The sequence below is a fragment of the Lynx canadensis genome, chromosome X (genome assembly GCF_007474595.2).
Source record: "Lynx canadensis isolate LIC74 chromosome X, mLynCan4.pri.v2, whole genome shotgun sequence".
NCBI lineage: Eukaryota > Metazoa > Chordata > Mammalia > Carnivora > Felidae > Lynx > Lynx canadensis.
In genome coordinates this window covers 62,062,151-62,071,541 of record NC_044321.2, presented here as the reverse complement: position 1 = coordinate 62,071,541, position 9,391 = coordinate 62,062,151, and the positions used below count along the sequence as shown (strand labels likewise).

At 46.9% G+C, this 9,391-nt stretch overlaps 1 pseudogene; it reads right to left on the bottom strand.

Annotated features, from left to right (window-relative positions):
• Window positions 1–3,532: 3,532 nt before the first annotated feature.
• Window positions 3,533–8,258, bottom strand: LOC115506804 (annotated as a pseudogene).
• Window positions 8,259–9,391: the final 1,133 nt, after the last annotated feature.

Genomic DNA, 9,391 nt, shown 5'->3' with positions numbered 1-9,391 from the left:
ACACACACACACACACAGAGGAATAACTGGATCATATGGTAATTCTATTTTTAATGTTTTGAAGAGCCTCCATATTGTTTTCCACAGCAGCTGAATCAAATTACATTCCCACCGATAGTGCCTGAGGGCTCCTTTTTCTCAATATCCTTGCCAACATTTGTTATTTTTTGTGCTTTTGGTTTTACCCATTCTGACATCTAATTGTGGTTTCAATTTGCATTTCCCTGATGGCAAGTAATGATGAACATCTTTTCACATGTCTGTTGGCCATATAATGTCTTCTTTGGGAATATATCTATTCATGTATTCTGCCCATTTTTAATTGGATTATTCCTTTTTTGGGAATTGAGTTTCATACATTTTTTATATATTTTGTATAGTTTGTCATTTGGAGATATCTTCTCCCATTCTGTAGATTTCCTTTTACCTTTGTAGATTGTTTCCTTCACTATACAGAAGCTGTTTATCTCAATGAAGTCCCAATAGTTTATTTTTGTTTTTGTTCCCTTGCCTCAGGAGACATATCAAGAAAGAAGTTGCTATGGCTGATATCAAAGAAGTTACTACCTGTATTCTCCTCTAGGGTTTTTATGGTTTCAGGTCTCACATTTAGATCTTTAAACCACTTCGAATTTGTTTTTGTGTTTGGTGTCAGAAAGTAGTCCAGTTTTGTTTTTTGCATGTTTCTGACCAGTTTTCCCAACACCTTTTGTTGAAAATACTTCTTTTTCCCATTGTATATTCTTTACTCCTTTGTCAAAGATTAGTTTACCATATAGATTTGGGTTCATTTCTTGTATTTCTATCTTGTTTCATTAATGCATGCATATATTTTTGTGCCAATATCATACTGATTTGATTACTATAGGTTTGTATTATAACTTAAATCAGCTATAATTTTTGAAAACATCTCCCATTCAGTAGGTTGTCTTTTTCTATTGTCTGTTTCCCTTTGTTGTGCAAAACTTCTTATTTTGGTGTAGTCTCAATAGTTTAATTTTGCTTTTGTTTCCCTTGCCAGAGAAGATATATCTAGAGAATGTTTGTATGGCTCCTGTCCAAGAGGTTGACCTTGCCTTCCCCAGTACCATCTGAAATAGGTTACTTCTGGAGAAAGAAAGAAAGAAGCTTTAAATTCTATGACAGTTTAGAATTGAGTTATTATTATATTGTACTACCTAACGTACTATGTGTATGTACTAATGTGTATCTAATGTAGATGTACTATTGTACATATAATAATGTGTGAGTATCTACCTGTGAATTCATGCGGGAACAAGAGCTACTCCACAAAAGGAATTTAATAAATACTGTGAAAAAATAAAATTTTCTTCTTATACCATACTTAATGCAGCTATTTATTATCTTCAAGTTTTTATTTAAATTTAGAATAGAATTAGTAGTAGAATTTAGTGATTCATCACTTACGTACAATACCCAGTGCTCAATAAAAGTGCCCTCCGTAATCCCAATCACCTATTGAACCCATCCCCCACTTACATCCCCTCTGGAAACCATCAATAATCTCATCAGTCAATGGACATTTGGACTCTCCCATAAATTGGCTATTGTTGATAATGCTGCTATAAACATTGGAGTGCATGTGCCCCTTGACTCAGTAGTGTGGCTGCCGGATCATAGGGTAGTTCTATTTTTAAGTTTTTGAGGACCCTCCATACTGTCTTCCAGAGTGACTAGTTTTCATGCCCACCAACAGTGGAAGAGGATTCCCCTTCCTCTAAATCCTCACCAACATCTGTTGTTTTCTGTGTTGTTAATTTTATTCATTCTGACAGGTATGAGGTGATATCTCATTGTAGTTTTGATTTGTATTTCCCTGATGATGAGTGATATTGAGCACCTTTTCATGTGTTTGTTGTTCATCTGTATGTCTTCTATGAAAAAATGTCTACTCATGTCTTCTGCCCATGTTTTAATTGGTTTATCTTTTAATGTTCAGTTTGACAAGTTCTTTATCTTGGATAGTAATCATTTATCAGATATTTCATTTGCAAATATATTCTCCCATTCCCTACATTGCCATTTAGTTTTGTTGACTGTTTCCTTTTCTGTTCAGAAACATTTTATTTTGATGAAGTCCCAATAGTTTTCTTTTGCTTGTGTTTCTCTGCCCTCAGGAGACATATCTAGTAAGAAGTTGCAATGGCTGATGTCAAAGAGGATACTGCCTGTGCTCCCCTCTAGGATTTTTATGGTTTCCTGTCTCACATTTAGGTCTTTAATTCACTTTTAATTTACTTTCATGTATGGTGTAAGACAATGATCCAGATTCGTTCCTTTACAGGTTGCTGTCAAGTATTCCCAACACTATTTGTTGAAGACATTTTGTTTTTCCCATTGGATATTCTTTGCTGTTTTGTTGAAGATTAATTGACCATATAACTGTGGGTTCATTTCTGGGTTTTGTATTCTGTTCTTTAGATCTATGTGTCTGTCTTTGAGAATGTATCATACTGTTTTTATCAATACAGCTTTGTAATATAACTTGAAGTCTGGAATAGTGATGTCTCCACCTTTGCTTTTCGTCTTCAAGATTGCTTTGGCTATCTGGGGCCTTTTGTGGTTTCATACAAATTTTAGGATTATTTGTTCTAGTTCTGTGAAGAATGCTGGTGGTATTTTGACAGAGATTGCATCAACTACATAGATTGCTTTGGGTAGTACGACATTTTAACAATATTTGTTCTTACAATCCATGAGCATTGAGTGTTTTTCCATTTCTTTGTGTCATCTTCAATTTCTTTCATAGCAGTTTTATACTTTTCAGAGTACAGATTTTTACCTCCTTGATTAGGTTTATTCCTAGGTATCTTATGGGTTTTGGTACTGTTATGCCCAGAATTCGTGATCCCCAAAGACCACTAGGGAGCCGAGTCCGATGCAAAAGCAAAAGAGCCTTTATTCGAGCTAGCTCGAGCTCAATCCCCTACCTGCACCAACGCAGCGGTGAGATACCAGGGAGAGAGAGCGAGTTTCAAAAGCACAAAGGTTTTATAGGGGTCTAGGGGCAGTTGGTGAGGTAATGGCTATGGCCTCAGCCGACTGGCTGGGGAAGGGTCACAGTCCTGTTACACAGGTCGTTGGGCGTGTTTTGATCAGGAAGTTTGAACGGGTGAGCGGGAGGTTACTCAAGGGGAGGAGGCGCGGTCTGAGGTTTCTGATTTTCCCGGAAAAGGGGTCATGTCGGGGACATAGTCACTCAAGGTGGAGGACACAGAACAAGATGGAGTTGGCCGGCATAGGCCTGCCCTTTCATTCCCCCCTTGTCATGTAGCTTAGGGACCCAATCATGGGACCCGCTGCATTTATGGTGACAAGGGGAACAGAGTTTGGAGGTTTATGCAAAGTTCTGGGAAGCAAGTGTCCCTGGGGTGGCTCTGGGAGGTCTGATTAAGTATTGTCCCCGAGCTGGTGTCTATGATCTGCCAGGTGATGTTTTGGGGGGCGTGGGGACTCCCGGCAGCATGAGCAATGACAAGCAGAGTTAACAGAGTTACCAATATTAGGTGGGTCAAATGTGCTGTAGCTTGAGCTTGAGCGGGTTGTGTTGGTCCCGACTGATGGCCCATCGCGTGACGAAGTCCTTCCGGATTGAGGAGGGGTCCCCTGGCCGAACGTGGGTGTGATGGACCCAGGTCACGATGCCGTCTACTTTGAGAGCGGTGGGGGTTGTCAGCACCACGATGTAGGGTCCCTTCCAGCGCGGCTCGAGGGTCTCTCGGTGGTGCCTCTTGACATAGGCCCAGTCTCCCGGCCTGTAATGATGAGGTGTCAGGTCGGGCCAGCCTCGTAGATGGCACAGAGGCGTGGCCAAATGTCCTCGTGCGCCCTCTGGAGTCCTCTCAAGGAAAGAAAAAGTTCTTGATCTTTAAACTCAGCAATAAGTTCAGCTTGAAGGCTGGGAATAACAGGGGGTGGCCTGCCAAACATGATCTCGTAGGGAGTAAAACCCAGAGTGTAAGGAGTGTTTCTAACCCGGTAAAGGGTGTACGGTAGGAGAGTCACCCAGTCCCCGCCAGTCTCCATGGTTAATTTGGTAAGTGTCTCTTTAAGGGTTCTATTCATTCTTTCTACCTGTCCTGAGCTCTGGGTCCTATAAGCACAATGTAATTTCCAGTTTGCCCCCACCGCCTTGGCTACTGCCTGTGTTACCTGCGAAATAAAAGCTGGTCCATTGTCTGATCCTACCATGGCAGGAAAACCATACCTGGGTAAGATGTCTTCTAGTAGCTTCTTAGCCACCGTCTGAGCTGTTTCATGCTTGGTTGGGTATGCCTCCACCCAGCCAGAGAAGGTGTCTGTAAATACTAAAAGATATTTATAACCATACTTTCCTGGTTTGACTTCAGTGAAGTCGACTTCCCATTGGGCTCCTGGTCTGGTGCCTCTGAGCCTGGTTCCTTTTTTATTTGATGTGGCTCTCGCGTTGGTGAGTTGGTAGGTCTTGCAGGCAGATACAACTTGCTCTATTTTGGTGTCCTGTTGGTGAATCTTGATTCCGGCATGTTGGATTAAGTCTTTTAATTTTCGGGCCCCCATGTGAGTAGACCGATGCATGTGTTCTAATATTGAGACTCCGAGCCGGTCTGGCAGCATGAGCTCCTTGTTAGGTGTATACCACAATCCCTTTATCTCCTGGGCCATGGGGAGTTTCTTGATCCCATGTAACTCCTCCTGGGAGTATTTGGGCTGGTCTGGTAAAACTGGGTCTCCCAGGTCCTGTAGTTGTATGGTCATGGTGGGGACTGAAGTAAGGGCTACTGCCTTGGCTGCCTGGTCAGCCTTTCGATTACCTCTAGCTACTGGGTTATCAGATTTTTGGTGCCCTTGGCAGTGGATAATGGCTAGCTTGGCAGGAAGCCATAAGGCCGTAAGCAGGTTAAGTATCTCCTGTTTATTTTTTATAGTCCGTCCTTCTGCCGTCAGTAACCCCCTCTCCTGATAAATTGCCCCATGAATATGAGCTGTGGCAAATGCATAACGGCTGTCTGTGTAGATGTTAAGCCATTTTCCAGCTCTCAGCATCAGCGCCTTGGTGAGGGCTATGAGCTCTGCTCGCTGGGCTGACATTCCGGAGGGTAGAGCCTCCACCCATACGGTGTCAGTTTCGGTGACCACCGCTGCACCCGCATACCTGCGTCCATCTCACACAAAGCTGCTGCCATCAGTGAACCAAGTAGCCTCGGCATCGGGGAGGGGCCAGTTGGTCAGGTCCATCTGGAATCCATGTACTTGTTCCAGGATTCCCGCACAGTCATGTAATGGAGCACCTAGGTCAGCGTCGGGCAGCAGGGTTGCAGGATTGAGGGCTGCACTGGGGTGGAACCACACTCGTGGAGGGTTGAGTAGGAGGCTCTGGTAATGAGTCACATGTGTGTTGCTCATCCATCTATCAGGAGGCTGTTTCAGGACCCCTTCAATGGCGTGTGGGGTCGTGATCCAGATCTCCTGTCCTAGGGTCAGCTTGTCTGCATCCTTGACTAGGAGTGCTGTCGCCGCAATAATTCTTAGGCATGGTGGCCAGCCGGCAGCCACTGGGTCTAGTTTCTTAGACAGGTAAGCCACTGGGCGGGTCCAGGGGCCTAAGGCTTGAGTTAGAACCCCTTTTGCTATTCCCTTATGTTCGTCTACAAAGAGGTGGAAGGGTTTCATAATGTCTGGTAGGCCCAGGGCTGGGGCACTTAGGAGGGCCTTTTTTAACTGATTAAAGGCAATTTCTTCTTTTTCAGTCCATTTAAATGTTTTCCCCTGTTTGGTAGGTTCATATAGGGGCCTGGCAATCTCAGCAAAACCTGGAACCCAGAGGCGGCAGTAGCCGGCTGATCCTAGGAATTCCCTCACTTCTCTTCGGGAGGTGGGAGTAGGTATCTTTAGGACAGTTTCTTTTCTGGCATCTGATAACTGCCGCTGTCCACCCTCCAGGATATATCCCAGGTAACTTACCCTCTCCCTGCATATCTGAGCCTTCTTCGCGGATGCCCGGTACCCTAAGGCCCCCAGGGTAGCCAGCAGGTCCTGGGTCCCTCACTCACAGTCTTTGGCCGTGTCGGCAGCAATCAGGATGTCATCTACGTACTGTAGAAGGGTGAGGCCAGGATGCTCCCTTCTGTACTCACCCAGGTCCTCGTGTAGTGCCTCGTCGAAGATGGTGGGTGAATTTTTGAATCCCTGAGGTAGCCATGTCCAGGTGAGTTGCCCACTGTAGCCCTCCTCTGGATCATGCCACTCGAAGGTGAACAAGGGTTGGCTCTAGGGTGCCAGCGGCAGACTGAAGAAGGCGTCCTTTAAATCTAGTACAGTATACCAGACCCTGGAGGGCGCCAAGGATCTCAAGAGAGTATATGGGTTGGGAACAGTTGGGTGTATGTCCGCGACCCTCTTATTTACTTCCGGAGGTCTTGTACCGGTCGGTAGTCATTTGTGTGAGGCTTTTTTGACCGGCAGTAGGGGGGTGTTCCAGGCAGACTGGCAAGGAACTAGTTAGTACCCCTAGGTTTCGTAGTCTCCGGATGTGTGGCTGGATCCCCTTCCGGGCCTCCTGAGACATGGGGTATTGTTTGATCCTTACCGGACTTTCTCCTGGCTTGAGCTCTACCAGGACTGGGATCCTGTGAGCGGCTAGTCCCATTCTCCCCGTCTCTGCCCAAACCGAGGGGAATTCTTGTAGCCATCTGTATATATTATCCTCTTTTGGGAGCACCTCGTGGTGGAGATGGTATTCATCCTCCAGTTTCATGGTCAGTACCTGGATGGGGTGGCCCTTGCCATTGGTGACCTGAGGCCCCCCTTCTCTGAAAGTTATCTGAGCTCCAATCTTGGTCAGTAAGTCCCATCCTAACAGCGGGTAGGGGCATTCTGGTATTACCATAAAGGAGTGGGATACCCGGCCCATTCCCAAATCTACTGTTCTTCGGGTAGTCCATGAATACTGGCTCATACCAGTTGCCCCTTGTACCCAGGACTTCTTGCTGGCTAGTTTTCCTTGTGGGGTGCGGAGGACCCAATGTTGTGCTCCAGTGTCAACAAGGAAGTCAACAGGGGTCCCCTCCACTTTAAGAGTTACTCTGGGTTCGGGGAGAAGGTCCAAACCCCGACTCCCCTAATCACTTAGTTCATCTAGCTCTAGGACTTTTACTCAATCAGTCTTGCTTCCCTTCCCCCCAGCCCTTTTTGGACAATCTTGGGCCCAATGCCCTATCTCCTTGCAGTATGTGCACTGATCCTTCTGCAGCCTCTGCTTTCCCCCCTTGGTGGTTCCTTTACCTTTTCTTGCATCGTCTGCCAGCTGCCAGAGATGGCGGTCTCGTTCCTCGGGGGAGTCAGCAGTGGTAGCTAGTAGTATTCTGGCCAGGTCTCAAGTCTGCTTACTGCTGGCAGCCGCCATGGCGCGAGCCTGCTTGTCCTCAGGAGGCTCCCGGTTATTATATACCTTTTCGGCTACCACCAGTATGTCCTACAGACTTTTTTTTCTCCTAGTCTATTTTCTGTAATTTTCTCCTAATGTCTATGGCCGATTGGTTTACAAAGGCCATGATAACAGCTGCCTTGCTTTCCGGAGCCTCTGGATCCATGGGGGTATAGGTACGGAATGCCTCCATGATCCATTCTAAAAAGGCAACCGGAGATTCATCTTTTCCCTGTTGTACATTTCCTACCTTGGCCAAATTGGTTGGCTTTCTAGCAGCCATTCGGAGACCCCCCATTAGAGTCTGGCGGTAGACCGGGAGCCTCTCCTTACCTTCTGCTGTGTTGAAATCCCACTGGGGCTGAGTTAAGGGGAAGGAGGCATCTATCTGAGCCTGGTTGGTGGTGGGATTCCCGTCTGTGCCTGGAACTAGTTTTCGGGCCTCATTGAGGATTCTTTCTCTTTCTTCAGTCGTGAACAGGACCTGCAAAAGCTGCTGGCAATTGTCCCACGTGGGCTGATGGGTAAAAAGAACAGAGTCTAATAAATCAAGAAGCCCTGCCGGTTTCTTGGAAAACTTAGGATTCTGAGCTTTCCAATTGTAGAGGTCACTAGTGGTGAAAGGCCAATAGTGATGGGGCTGATTCCCCTCCATGTCTGGGGGTCCGGTGGCTTGCAGGGGCAGAATAGTGGAGTCGGCCGCGGAGGCGTATTCCTCCCTCTGAGCCCTTTGTCTGGTAAAGGGCGGGCTTCCCACTGGAGCGTTTCCACCTCCCGCTCTCAGAACAGTGTCTGCCTCCCCCGGAGGGGGAGGATAGTGTTCTTCCGGCATCCTAGAGGGGTTATACGGGGTAGGAAAAATTAATTCTTCTTCAGTACCCCCCTGTAAGACAGGGTAAAGGGGTGCTGAAGGCTGGATAAGACTTTTCTTCTTCTCTGTCTCCTGCAAAGCAAGAATGGGTTTTGGCTCCGGAGGGAGCGGGGCTAGGAAGGGCTTAAGCCAAGAGGGTGGGTCTTCTACAAGGTCCTGCCAAGTGATAATGTAAGGGAGCTGATCAAGATGGACCGTCTTAGGCTGAGAGATGATACTCCTGACTCGGTGGATGGTAGGGAGGTTGAAGGTCCCCTCTGGTGGCCATCCGACATTGAAAGTTGGCCACTCGCTAGAACAAAAAAACTGCCACCGACCCTTTTCGGACTTCCACACTGAGGTTGTTAGCTCTTCCCCTCACATCCTTAAAGTGATCAATCATAATACTTAGAGGAGTAGTCTGAGTCTGTCCCATAACGTCCGTCCAGTAATTCCACAGAACAAAACAGAGAAACACAAAAACAGACAAACAGAGGGCCCCTAGAAAGTTTTCCACTCCATGGAAGCAAAACTGAAAGCTAGCTTAGACCTTTGAGGGGATTCCATATCCCTCCAAAACCGATGAAGGGATTCCATGTCCCTCCAAAGACGACGGCCTCACGCTGACCAGCGGGAGCGACCCGCCTCGTCTCAGACCTTTGAGGGGATTCCACATCCCTCCAGAAGGGAGAATCGGAACGTCTTCCGAAACTCCCGGCCCGTGGTCCTCCAGTGCGTCCACTTAGACCACGTCGGGCACTACCAGAATTAAATGAGCTCACACAGAAAAGACAGAACAAACAGACAGACACTAACCATGGCCAGTCAGGTTCTCCGGGTCGGGGGTCCCTCGGGGGTCTTGGGGATCCCGGCCGAGCCCCCAAATGTTATGCCCAGAATTCGTGATCCCCAAAGACCACTAGGGAGCCGAGTCTGATGCAAAAGCAAAAGAGCCTTTATTCGAGCTAGCTCGAGCTCAATCCCCTACCTGCACCAACGCAGCGGTGAGATACCAGGGAGAGAGAGCGAGTTTCAAAAGCACAAAGGTTTTATAGGGGTCTAGGGGCAGTTGGTGAGGTAATGGCTGTGGCCTCAGCCGATTGGCTGGGGAAGGG